This window comes from Muscardinus avellanarius (genome assembly GCF_963383645.1).
Source record: "Muscardinus avellanarius genome assembly, chromosome: 4".
NCBI lineage: Eukaryota > Metazoa > Chordata > Mammalia > Rodentia > Gliridae > Muscardinus > Muscardinus avellanarius.
Window position 1 is genome coordinate 126,610,067 of NC_137789.1, and position 14,136 is coordinate 126,624,202.

The window sequence follows — 14,136 nt, forward strand, 5'->3', positions numbered from 1 at the left end:
CCTTATTGTTATCCTTAATTTGCTGAAGAAGAAACTGAAACTCAGAGAATTTTTTAAAATCTGACCAAGGTCACCCAGAAGTCAGTGGAGAGTTGACACGGGAACCAGGTCTGTCTGTCATCCAGGGTTCTCATGGAGCCAGGAGTGGTGGCACGTGCCTGCTATCCCAGTCCTTGGGAGGCTGAGGTAGGAGAAGCGCAGGTTTGAGGCCAGCCCCAGCAGCTTAGTCCATACCCGTGACTGCTCACTAAGAGACCTTTCCTCTCAGCCACAGGCTTGAAACACTCTCTGCTGTGGGAATGAGCCGCACCCCCGGTGGCCAGCTGCAGGGGTTGGAGGATGACCACACAGCCCGGCCCTCAACGCTCCTGCGGTGACATCAGGGTTCCCAAGCACAGGCAGCCAGAGATTGCTATGATCTTTTTTGTGTCCCCCAAATGAGAGGCGGGCAATCGTCTAGCAGAGGAGGAAGGAAAGAGGAGGGACAGATCTCATTAGGAGGAGGCAGGGGCTGCTGGGCTCGGGCCTATGGCCTAAAAGCCCCTAAAGAAATGTTGCGCCTACTTGTGGAGATCTTTACAGCAGGAAGCAAGAGAGACGGACCACTGGGCGACATCCTGAAAATGCCTGCGAGAGCCCAAAGATGGGCATTTTTGAGCCCTCCCCTGGGAGACAGTAAACACCTTTTCAAAGGTGTCCTGACCTCTCTATCAGGCTGCTGATAGCCCAGGGAGGACTGAGAGAGGAAATGGGCTGGACACTTGCTTCATGTAGAGGAAATCTGCTAGGGATACAAGGGAGGGACAGGGAGAACTCTTGGGGGGAAAAAAAAATTAAAAAAAATATATGTAATGGAAATTAAACCCAGGGGCATTCTATCTCTGAGCTATACCTCTAACCCTTTTATTTGTTTATTTTATTTTGGAAACAGGGTCTCGTTATATTGCTGAGGCTATCTTCAAACCTGTGATCCTCCTGTCTCAGCCTTCCAAGTACTGGGATTACAGGTGTGCTCCAGCCTGCCTGGCTATTGGCAATTCTCTTTCTAATCTTGACCCCTCTGTCTAGGGGTAAGGCCCTTGACCTCACAGAAACAGTTTCCTTGTCTGGAAATTGGGGATAACAATTTCCAATTCTGCCTATCTCAAAAGACTAGGAAGAATTGAAGTAGTAATGGATGTGTTCGCTTTGCAACTATCACATACAATTATCATGTAAGCCTCGGGGTGCTGAGTGAGTTATGGCTGAGGATGAGGAAGAGAGATTGCAAGACATCAGCTCTGCAAAGAGACAAGGTTAAAAAATCCACAAGATTGAACAGTAGCATACCTTGACAGATGATGCTGGGCTTACACACAGGTTTCTAAAACATCTATTTTTCCTGCTTCAGGATAATTATGAATGCCTGGGGTTTAAGAACAACCAGGGGATTTTGTTTGTGTGTATCATTTAAAGGCATTTTGACGCCTTGAGATTGTGACCTGCACAAGAAATGCATCAGGAATAAGAACCAAGAGAAACAACAGAGAGCAGAAATAGATCTAGCACCAACTACTGAGAGTGAAATTCGAAGACTGATCTTAAATATGCTTCTTTACTATAAAATTCTTAACAGGAATACATTTGAAGGGAATCATAAATTTTAAGAAAGTCTAGCAGAAGTGAAAAGGAACCAAATGGAATGTCCATAAATAGAGCATATAGGAACTGAAATTAAACACGTCACAGTTTCATAGACAAGCTTGAGGGGCTGCTGTCACTGGAAGAAGGCAGAGGCAAGGTTTCAGCAGAAAAGAATGCAGGCAGGTGTGGCGGACCCTGGATGGTAGGCAGAAGGGGAATATTAAAAAATCTCTGGAGCCAGGCGGTGGCGCACGCTTGTAATCCCCACATTTGGGAGGCTGCGGTTCGCGGACAGCCTCAGCTACTTAGTGAGGCCCTCTGTAACTTAGTGAGACCCTGTTTCAAAAATAAAGAATAAAAATAGGGCAGGGGGCGTAGCTTGGAGGTCGAATGCCCCTGGGTTCCATCCCCGGAGTATTCCACCTCTGAGCTACACTCCAACCCTTTTTATTTATTTATTTATTTATTTTGGTTTGGAAACAGCATCATTTTGGTTGCTGACAGTCTTGTTATATTGCGGAGGCTGACCTGGGACCGGTGATTCTCCTGTCTTAGCCTCTTAAGTACTGGCATTGCAGGCCTATGCCACCATGCTGGTACTGACTTCTTTGACAGCCAGTGGCATAAGTTATTAGCACGAGGACCAGGTCCTCAGACAGCAAAAAGCCAAAACTTCTTTGGTAAAAGGGGAAAGGAATGGAAGAGGACTATTTTGAAGTCATTTAGAGGCAGGTCATTGTCTGTGCATCACAAAATCCAACTAGAACCACAATAAGAAAGAACAATTAGAAAGTTCCCGATTTATTTTTGAAAATCAGTTCTATAAATGAAGGCTATTTCTGTCCTCCAAGTTTAGCCAGGAATACATAGTACATACATACATACATATGTTACTCTTGTGATTTTTTAAGCCCCTTCTCCCAAATCATTTGTTTTTAGGTATCATTTATACATACATACATATGTTACTCTTGTGATTTTTTAAGCCCCTTCTCCCAAATCATTTGTTTTTAGGTATCATTTATGGGATTTATTTATTTGTTTTGTGGTGCCAGGGATGGAGCCCGGGGGTCTTGCACGGGCAGGCAAGTGCTCCACCACTGAGCTAAACCCCTACTCCCGTTTATTAGCTTTATTATGCCTGGGTACTAAACTAAGTACATTGCGTATTTCTGCTGGTAGCTTCTGCTCCTTTCCAACTCTTGTTCCCGGAGGCAGCAGGGACCCTTCCAGTGGCTTCTCCTACCTCAGGCAAGGAAGCATCCCTGAGGATCAACCTATCCAGATGGGGTCGGGCTTTGTGAAGCCGACCAGCGGGAGGTTATTTTTCTGCCTCCTCTGAGGCCCTTAACTTTCTTTGCTTGGAGACCGGTTTGTGATGGAGATTGTGACTGAGGGAGCTGCAGGGGCCGCCTCTGGCGCCCGCAGCCTGGGGCGCTGGGGTGCTGAGGTGCTGAGGTGGGAGAGGATTTGGCATCTGCCCCCACTTCCACCCTGGACATCCACCTCTGGCCCCAGAGCCCCACCGGCTTTCTTCCTCTCCCCCCGCCCGGCACAGGAAGGAGGTAGAAATAATTAACACCTAAGTGGAAACTCATTCACACGAACTGCCAACTCCTGCAGGAATTTGCATTTTAAAGCCTGGTCGCTAATTGCGGAATGCTGGGCTTTGTCTGCCCTGAAAGAAAGGGCCAGCCAGAGACCCAGTGAAGGCGAGTGGGGGTCTCAGGGTGCTTCAGGCCTTCTGCTTCCAAGCCGGGTGCAGATGAAAAGCAGAATTGGGGGCGGATGTCACCCAGAACAGTCCATTTCCTCTCCACAAGATTTCGGGACCAGAGCCCTGTTGTGGAGCTGCAGGGCGGAGCCGGGAGCCCAGGGCTAAGGAGGGACGCAGCCAGAGCTCAGAGAACTTCTCAATAACCTTATTAACACATTTTTTTGAATGGATAAAACATACACAATTATTTTTAAAGGTTCTATGATGAAAAGCAAGTGCACCCCCCCCCACGCCTTTGGCACTGGGGATTAAGTCCAGAGACATTCTATCTCTAAGCTATACCCCCAGCCCCATTTTATATTTTATTTAATTAATTAATTTTTTTGGTGATATTGGAGATTGAACCAAGGGGCATTCTACCTCCTGAGCTACATCCCCAAGCCCTTTTTTTGTTTGTTGAGACAAAGTCTTGCTAAGTTCCCGAGACTCTTGCTAAATTGCTGAGGCTGCCCTCCAACCTGTAATCTCCTGTCTCAGCCTCCCAAGTAGTGGGATTACAGGTGTGCACCACTACTCCAGCTTTATTTATTTAAAAAATTTGAAACAGGGTCTCGCTAAGCTGCCGAGGTCTTGAACCTGTGATCCTCCTGCCTCAGCTTCCCAAGTACTGGGAGCAAGTGTCCTCTTTATCCCTAGCTCCTGAGTCCCTCTTTCCACTTTCTCTGTGTGTGCAGATGTGAGGTACACACGCATGCAGGTGTGTACTAATGTGTTTGCATTGAAGGAGCATTGACATGCTCCTCCCCCCACAAACTTAGTAATATTTTCAGACCTACCATTTATTTGTCATGAGACCTTGTGAATGTCATGAATTGTCCTGTGCTCAATCTCCTCTGTGAAATGGGGGGTGGGGGTAATAGCCCCCCATGGCTGCGGTAGGAATTAGTGAATGTGTGTAAAGTCATCAGACTAGTGCCCAGCACGTGCAGGGAGCCTTGCAAAAGTGTTAGCTGTCATTTAAGGCCTGTAAGGGGTGTGTGTGTGTGTGTGTGAGATGAGAGAGAGAGGAAAAGAGAGGGAGAGGGAGAGAGAGAGGGAGGGAGGGAAGGGGGAGAGAGAGAGAGAGAGAGAGAGAGAGAGAGAGAGAGAGAGAGAGAGAGAGAGAGAGAGAAATTTAGTAAGAATAAAAGAGAAGCCAGGAGATGGCAAGTGCCTGTAATCCCAGCTACTCCAGAGTCTGAGGCAGCAGGAGGATCACAAATTCAAAAGCAGCGCGGTGGCACACATTTCTAATGTCAGCATTCAGGAGGTGGAGACCTGAGGATCACCGTTCTAGCACAGACTCAGTGAGACCCTGTTTCAAAATTAAAAGAATAAAAAATAGGGCTGGAGGTGTAGCTCGGAGGTACAATGCCTCTAGGTTCTATCCCCAGTACCGCAACAAAACAAAACAAAAATCAAAAAAACAAAGGCAGCTGGGCAACTTAGTGAGACTCTGTTTCAAAATGAAAATAAAATAAAAAGGACTGGGGCCAGGCATGGTGGGGCGTGCCCTGTAATCCCAGTACTTGATAGACTGAGACAGGAGGATTGTAGGTTGGTGGCCAGCCTCAGCAATTTAGCAAGACCTTCAGCAACTTAGACTCAGTTTCAAATTAAAAAATAAAATATGGCTGTGGGTATAACTTGGAGGTAGAATGCCCCTGAGGTCAATCTCCAGTATACATACATACATACACACATACATACATACATACATACAGAAAAGCAAAGGCTGGGATGTATCTCAGTGGTAGCACCCATGGATTCAATCCCTGACACCAAGATAAAGCAAAAAAAGGTATCACAATTCTGGAAACTGTGCTCATCTGATGGGACCGCAGTACCAGGAAGAGCAGCTTCTCACCGACTGCGCAGGCCATCACCTGCCTGGCTCAAAGCTTTCGACAAAGCTTTGAAAGCAGCTATTTTTGTCCCCAATGTGTAAACGAGGAAATCAAGACTTTGGTTAATTTGTAAAAGGAAAGCAGTAGAAGTAATGTCCGCCCTGTCCTTTGCTGCTGACCCCAGTGCAGCCACAGTCCCATCCAGGCTGTGTGCTCTATGTGAGTTCGGGCTGTCCTCCTCCTCTCTGAGCTTAAAACAGACAAAAAAAAGTAGGTGACTACTGTCCTCTAGCTTTATCCACTCCTCACGGACTGATCCTCCAGTGTGTGAGTTGAAGATGGTCCCTGAAACGGATTCTCTCCAGGGTAACACATGCTTTTATTTTTCAAATGGTGACATGCTGTCTTTCTTTTTCTTCTCCCTTTCTCTCTTTCTCTCTTCCTTCCTTCCTTCCTTCCTGTACTGGGGATGGAGCCCAGGGGAATTTTCCCTCCGAGCTACACCCCCAGCCCGATTTTTTATTCTTTATTTAGAAACAGGGTCTCACTGAGTTGCAAAGGGCCTCACTAAATAGCTGAGGCTGGCCGTGAACCAGGATCCTCCTGTCTCAGCCTCAGAAATGCTGGGATTTCAAGCGTGCGCCACTGTGCCTAGCTCCTCCTCCTCCTCCTCCTCCTCCTCCTCCTCCTCCTCCTCCTCCTCCTCCTCCTCCTCCTTCTCCTCTACTTCCTCCTCCTCCTCCTCCTTCTCCTCTACTTCCTCCTCCTCCTCCCTTCCCCCCTCCTCTTCCTCTTCCTCCTCCTCCCTTCCCCCCTCCTCCCCTTCGTCGTCGTTGTCGTCGTCGTCGTAGTCCTCCTCCTCCTCCTCCTCCTCCTCCTCCTCCTCCTCCTCCTCCTCCTCCTCCCCCCCTTCGTCCTCCTCCTCCTCTTCCTCCTCCCTCCCCCCTCCTCTCCTTCTTTTTGGAACATGTGGATGGAACCCAGGAACATTCTACCTCCAAGCTACACCCCCAGCTCTTTTAATTTATTTTGAAGCGGAGTCTCACTAAGTTACTGAGGGTCTCACTAAGCTGCTGAGCCTGGCCTCAAACCTTCCAGCATCCTGTCTCAGCCTCCCAAGTACTGGGATGTCAGGTGTGCGCCACTGCACCTGCTTCTCCCTTGCTTCTTAAATGCAGCACGAGAAACTCACTTTAATCCTTTTTTTCCCCATCTCTCCCAGAGTCATTGCCTCAGTATTGCTCTCGAATTTTGTGCCTTGGACCAACCAACCTCCCTGCCCCAGGGCAGTCGCTGTGGTCACTCTAGTCTGCAATCTTTTCACTGTCTTTTGAAAATGCTTCTGAGAGCCAGTCTTCCCTGAACTGTCCATAAAGCCAGAACTGAGGGGGTCACAGGAGAGCGGACCCAAAGGTGCACAGAGTGGCAATGGTTGAGAGGTGTTACTATAATTATTATTATTATTAATTATTATTATTGTTATTATTATTACTATATTTAGGTACTGTGGATTGGACCGGGGGCATTCTATCTTGGAGCTATACTCCCATCCCTCTTTATTTTGAAATAGGAGGGTCTCTCTAAGTTGCTGAGGGTCCTGCTAAGTTGCTGAGCCGTCTGTCTCAGCCTCCCAAGTACTGGGATAACAGGCACGGTGCCCTGAGAGGCGTCTCCCCCCACCCCCAGCTGTGTTATGTCTTCTGGGCTCTGATGGTTGGAATTTCAGGAAGCCCAAGGCTATGCTGAGTGCTAACCGTTCATTCCTGGTTAAGGGCTGGGTGGCTTTAGCAAGACACACCTCAAATGAATGTTGGTGACTAGTGTTGGGATGGCCTCGGGTCTGGGTCTGTGCTTCCCTGACCCTGGAAGTTGTGGTCACCTGTGCCTCTGGCTATTTCTGGGAGGGTTGACAGTGGGTTTCTTGGCTGGCTTTGCCATTGCTGAATATGACCTGACCTCTTCCCATTAAAGAGCTGGCTGGGGTGGGGGGACAAAAATAGCAAAGATGCTGGGCATGGCGACGCACACCTGTAATCTCAGTACTTGGGAGGCAGAGACAGGAGGATCGCAGGTTCGAGACCAGCCTTAGCAACTTTAGAGAGACCTCGTTTCAACATTAAAAAATAAAAAGGACTGGGGGTGCAAACCTGGGTTTAATCTCCAGTTACAACAACAACGACAAAATAGCAATGATGATCTCACACAAGCGCACAACTAAATGTCCACAGGTGGAATTTCTGATGAAAATAACGCATAGGAAAGAGAATGTAATGAGCTGGGGGGTCCACTGTAAGTTCTGCCTCTCTACCCTGGTTGATTTGTCCTGTGAACTACATGTTCACAGGCCTCTGCCTCTTTTTCTATTGAGTTCTACACATAGATCTTGCTAAATGGTGTGAGCTCTTTGTAAAACAGGGAACTAATCTTTTACCAGTCATTGGCTATAGGCTACAGTTCCCCACTGCTATTTATTTGTCTTATTTTGTACATAGCATTTTCTCTCTCTCTCTCTCTTTCTTTCTTTCTCTTTCTTTTGCCACATAGAAACTACATTTTTTTATGGAGTCAAGCTTTTGGCTTCAGGGTTTTATAGTCTGTTGTTTAGAAAGTTTTTCCTCCACTTTTAGGTGATAAATTGGACATTTTTGAGACCTATTATAATTTCATTTAAAAAAATTTTAATAGTCAATGCAATTAAAATTTATTTTGATGTTAAAGATTAAAGTAGGGGTCCACCTTTATTTTTTTTCCAATTTATTGTCAATGGTCCTCAAATGATGTCTTTTCCTCACTAAATGCCACTTTTATCACAAACTCTATATTTGCATGTGTATTATGTATTTCATATTTATTTATTTATTTGATACTGAGGATTGAACCCTGGGGTATTCTACTCTGATATTATTTTAGCTGGGCATGGGTGGTACATGTCTGTAATCCTAGTACTTGGGAGGCTGAAACAGGAGGATCTCAGGTTCAAGACCAGCCTCAGCAACATAGCAAGACCCTGCTTCAAATTCAAAAATAAAATGGGGCTAAGGTTATAGCTCAAAAGTAGAATGCCCCTGGGTTCAACCCCCCAGTACCATAATAATAATAATAATAATAATAATAATAGTAATAATAATAAATTTTTTTGAAAGAGGGTCTCACTGTTGCTGGCTGGCCTCAGACCTTTGGTCCTCTTGTGCACCACAGCCCCTGTTTGTATTGCCTATTTCAGTCTACTTCGTTCTCTCCTAATGGATTGCATTTCTTGTTTTCTCTACACCATAAGCTTTTAAACATGTGGCTATTTCATTGGGTATTTTGGTGTTTAGCAGGAAAAGTCCTTCTTGTTGTTCTTCTTTGTACTTTTTCTATCCATTTTCACAGATAAATTTTAATATCTTGTGTGTGTGTGTGTGTGTGTGTGTGTGTGTGTGTGTGTGTGCAGTACTGGGGATGGAACCCAGAGCCATTTTACCTCCGAGCTACAGCCCCTGCCCTATTTTTTATTCTTTATTTTGAAACAGGGTCTCACTGAGTTGCAAAGGGCCTCACTAAGTAGCTGCGGCTGTCTGCGAACCGCAATCCTCCTGTCTCAGCCTCCCCAATGCTGGAATTACAAGCGTGCAGCACCATTTTATCAAGCCCCCAAGTTTCTTGATATTTTAATTGAAAATGCATCAAGCTGTAGAAAACTTAGGAGGGAAATACCCAAAAGAAGGTCATATTTCCCCCACTGACTACATCTTTATTTTATGAACCATTAGAGCTTTGCATTTTTTAAACTTCTGGATCCTACAAACTCCTTATTGGATTTATTCCTAGGAATTTTTACCTTTTCAACTCCTCCAGAAAATCAATATATGGTTCTCATGTTTTGTTTGGTTTTGTTTTTGCCTTGTGGCTGTGGGGATAGAACCTAGGGAGGGCCTCGCCTCATTCTGGTCAGCCTTACTTTTTATTCTAACTGGCTGTAGGATTTTAGGCAAATCACTCCTTGATGTCCTCTCCTGTAAAGGGGGGAAGGGCAGGGCACTGTGGTTCAGGGTAAGCCTGTAATCTCAGGATTTGAGAGGCTGAGACAGAAGAATCACAGGTTTGAGGCCAGCCTCAGCAACTTAGTGACACCCTGCTTCAAAATAAAAAGAACTGAGAGTATAGCTCAGAAAAGTATTGTTAAGTTGGGTCCTGCACTCATGTGACTTTGTGTCACATGACCTCTGCAGGGCAAGGGAGGGGCTGAAAACCCCGCGAGAATTGGGCATTCCCGCGAGTAAACCCCCATCTCGCGAGATGCATGCCTTTAAAAGGAGAGCCCGCGTCCTCAAGCTTCGGACAGGCGCGCGGGCCCCACGGTGCCTCGCCCTGATCCCCGGGAGAGCCGTGCCATTAAAACTTTACATGCCACGTGTACCGGACCTCTCTCGTGTTTTTCACACTCCGCCGTACGCACATTATTTTTATTTTACTCGCATTTAATTTTTTATTTTACTTATCATTTGGTGCCGAACCGGGAGAACTCTTGGGTCCCTCCCCATTTTTTTTCCTTTTTTTTTTTTCTGTTTTCTCGTTTTATTTTTACTCTCTTTTTGAGCCCCGGACTCTCCGACCCGCCAGCAGCTGACTGTGAGGTCCCACACCAGCGCTCCGCTTGCAGGCGTTGCTCCCACCACTGCCGCTGCTGCTGCCCCGTGCCTGCCCGGACCGTAAGCCATCTTTCCAGCCCCGAGCTCTGCTGAGAGCTCACGGCCATCTTTTCAGCCCCGCGCTCTGCTGAGAGCTCAAGGCCGTCTTTCTGGCCCCGCGCTCTCCGGGAGAGCTGGCGGCCTTCTTCCCGCCCCGGGCTCTGCTGAGAGCTCGCGGCCATCTTTCCAGCCACGAGCTCTGCTGAGAGCTCGCGGCCATCTTTCCAGCCACGAGCTCTGCTGAGAGCTCACGGCCATCTTTTCGGCCCCAAGCTCTGCTGAGAGCCGGTGGCCATCTTTTCCTGCCCATGTGCTCTCTTCCGGAGCGCCGGCGGCCATCTTCCGCGGCCACCACCGCCGGGGCGTGCAGGCTCCACCGGCCGCCAGGCTGCTAGTTCCACCCGCCCGGAGCCAGGCTCCTTGGGTGATGCTGGCACCTGTTCTACTTGCTGACCTCCTGCACGGGCCAGGACCTCTGCCTGCTGCTTGGACCTCCTAAAACCACCGTTCCCGCCTGCCCACGCCGCCCGCCGCTGGAATGGGACCATGCAGCCCGCGGACTGCGCCACACTGCGTGCCTATGTCTTCTCCGCGCCTGGCGTTGCTTAGACCCGCCTGCTGGGGCCGCCTGCCTCCTCCATCTAGGTGGCCGCCACTCTGCTAAACAGCCCCCAGCCCGCCAAGTCCAGCCCGCGCTCCAGCTGGTTCCTCCACTCGGACTCGCGCCCTGGCGCCCATCACCCTGTGCCTGCCCACCCCCGCTGCCTGGGCCTGGCCATTCCGGTAAGCAGCCACATGGGATTACTGGGGGGGGGGGTCGCCAGCTTTGGCCCGCCATCTTGCACACGTGGAATCACTGGAGGGCCGCCATCTTGGCCCCACCATCTTTAACCCCTCCCACCTCATGGCCTCACTGGAGGCCTCGCCATCCTTAACCCCTCCCACCTCATGGCCTCACTGGAGGCCTCGCCATCTTTAACCCCTCCCACCTCATGGCCTCACTGGAGGCCTCGCCATCCTTAACCCCTCCCACCTCATGGCCTCACTGGAGGCCTCGCCATCCTTAACCCCTCCCACCTCATGGCCTCACTGGAGGCCTCGCCATCCTTAACCCCTCCCACCTCATGGCCTCACTGGAGGCCTCACCATCTTTAACCCCTCCCACCTCATGGCCTCACTGGAGGCCTCACAATCTTTAATCCCTCCCACTTTCCACTCCTAACCAATCCTAGGAGTCGGCGGCCATCTTTCTGGCCCGAGCCAGGCAGCTTGGCACTTGCTCTGCCTGCCAACCGCCTGCGCGGGCCAGGACCTCTGCCTGCCGCTTGTACCTCCTAAAGCACCTTTCCAGCTTGGTTCTCCGGTCACCGCCGGGACATCTGGCCGGTTTGCCCCACCCGCCCCGAGCCAGGCTCACTGGCGGTGCTCCTCGGGGCCCAGCCTCAGCGTCTGGCGTGTGCCTGGAAGCCATTTTGTCTCCACGCCGCGGGCCCGGCAAGCCATGCCGCCTGCGCACCCCCACTGATCCCACCTGCGCTAGCCGCCAGTGCCGTCCACACCAGCCACCGGCATCCACGCGCCCCAGCTCCACCACGCTCCCAGCAGCTTCTCAGCGCTTCTGTCGCAGCCAGCGCTGGCTGGCAACACTTCACTCCGGTAAACTGCCTCCTTCCCTTGGTTAGCGGGTTCCGGACTTGGGTCTTCCGGTCCACTGGGACCTAAAAATCCAAGCGCTTGGTGACCCATTGTCCCCCGGTCCACTGGGACCACGCTGCGGATGACCAGGTCATCCTCCGGTTTTGAGAAGGAATGAAGACGTTCTTCCCTATCTCTTAACCTCTGTTTCCGAACGATTGAGCAGGGAAATCGGGGACGCCCATTTCCTGTTCTTCGTTTCCGCCCGCGAACCAATTATGGGGAGTCGAACCTTTATACTAGCAGATGCCCTGAGAGCCTGTCTGCCTTGATACGAGTTGGGAAATAGGTTGCGGTGGCCCAGGAATAGTTAGGAACTTTTATAAGCGGTCTGGTATCCTTCCAAATGCTCTCCCCCATCAGCTTCCATTTATTTTCCCGCCAGCTGCCATTTTGTGATGGCGCGTAGTCACTGCCTGGTGATGTCACAGTCGCCATCTTGGCCCGCGCCAGACTGCAATTTTGCTGGGCGGCCCGCGTGGGCGCGCCCTAGGTGCTGTGGGAAACGCCGGGGCTGGGGCGACACCCTCTGCCCGTGGGGAGTATGCGTTGCCATTCTTGCCAGACACCAGCCCCTGGAAGTGCTCTTTGTGAGTATAGGTCCGTCACAGCTGACAGAACCTTAACATAGTATCTAAGTTTTAATTCCAGAGAGAAACAGGCGGAAATGGAGCATACACTCCGACTTTGCCAAAAAGCAGATCCCTGGTAGCTGCCCTTCAGCTGGCAGTGGCGGCTCAGCCCTCTGGAGCGCCACCTAGGTGTGGAGGACTGCAACAACAACTACTTCCAGGAGCCTGCCTGAAGTGGGGCGAAGCCACGCCCACCAATCAGACTGTGCCCGGCGTGTGGCCAGGAGGGCCACTGGAACAGTGCCCTAGGAAAACGTTGAGCCCCAGGTGCCTCAACACAGGGGGAGCACCTTTCCAGACCAGGCCCTGCCGCTGGCTCTACTCAGCCTGGCTGAAGACTGACGGCTCCTGGATCCCTCAACCTCCATCCTCTTTGCCAGCTCAGGCCCTTGCCTGTTCAAGCCTCCTCAAGCGCACATCACTAAGCTGTCCAGGGTAACCTCCAATTCGCACTGCAGCTATGCACCCACCTGCACCCCCTTCTGGGGGACTGAACTCCCGACTCCTCCCGGCCTGGGGCCCCTGACGACGCCCCTTGACAGCAGGAAGAAGCTAGAGGGTCCAATCGTCATCCATTATCCCTACCATCAAAAGGCCGGAATGTTAAGTTGGGTCCTGCACTCATGTGACTTTGTGTCACATGACCTCTGCAGGGCAAGGGAGGGGCTGAAAACCCCGCGAGAATTGGGCATTCCCGCGAGTAAACCCCCATCTCGCGAGATGCATGCCTTTAAAAGGAGAGCCCGCGTCCTCAAGCTTCGGACAGGCGCGCGGGCCCCACGGTGCCTCGCCCTGATCCCCGGGAGAGCCGTGCCATTAAAACTTTACATGCCACGTGTACCGGACCTCTCTCGTGTTTTTCACACTCCGCCGTACGCACATTATTTTTATTTTACTCGCATTTAATTTTTTATTTTACTTATCAAGTATGTCTCTGGGTTCAATGCCAGGAGGAGGAGGAGGAGGAGGAGGAGGAGGAGGAGGAGGAGGAGGAGGAGGAGGAGGAGAAGAAGAAGGAGAAGGAGGAGGAGGAGAAGAAGGAGAAGGAGAAGAAGGAGAAGAAGGAGAAGGAGAAGAAGAAGAAGAGGAGCCATTCTTAAAATGGTGCCATCTAAACCAGCTGGGCTTTGTGAAGTGGTCCTTAGTTATGTGCAAATTGTTGCTATTTTCAAGGGCAGTTTTGCCTTTATTGCATTTTCATGAGAAAGACCCAGGGTCAGCTCAGTTTCTCTGGTCCCAGCTGTGCAAACAAATACCTGGGTCAACCCTAATTGGAGCCCCGTGTGGGTCCCCGGCCCCCTCCCAGCGGCTCACCGGGTGCGCCCCACTCTCCCTGCAGGCTGGATACCCAGCAGGCCGGGCAGCAGCTTCCTCCCACACCGGCCATTGGGCACCTACCATGCCAGGCCCCCTGCTCCCCTGGAGAGGGCGGCTGTGCATCTGATTAGGGTGGACGACCACTTTTGATCAGTTAGACCTCCGAGGTGTAATTTGTGTTTTGGGCTTGATCGTGAGATAGTTTTGGCCTTAGCCAAAGAAAGCGAAAGACATTTTCTCCAGGGTGCAACGGAGACACCGCCGGGCTTGTGGTGAGATGCTAAGCCGCGGTGCTGGGAGAGGATGCTCAGACCACTGCTTAGAGAGACCGAGGACGTGAGGGCTGACCAGCCTGGGTCGCCAGTTCAACCTCCCAGCCAGGGCGGAATCTCTCCGGGCTTTCCCGGCTGCCCTGCGCCCCGCTGGGGTGCCGGCTCTCACTCCCGGCTAATTCCAGCAGAGACACATTCACCGTTTAGCCTAATTGTTTCTTTAATTGAAAGCTAGCAGATAAGCAAGGGCTCTTTTCCCATGCAAAAAAAGCTTAAGCTAGAAGAAGCCAGCGAAGGCCTGAGGAAACAAGGGCCAGCTTG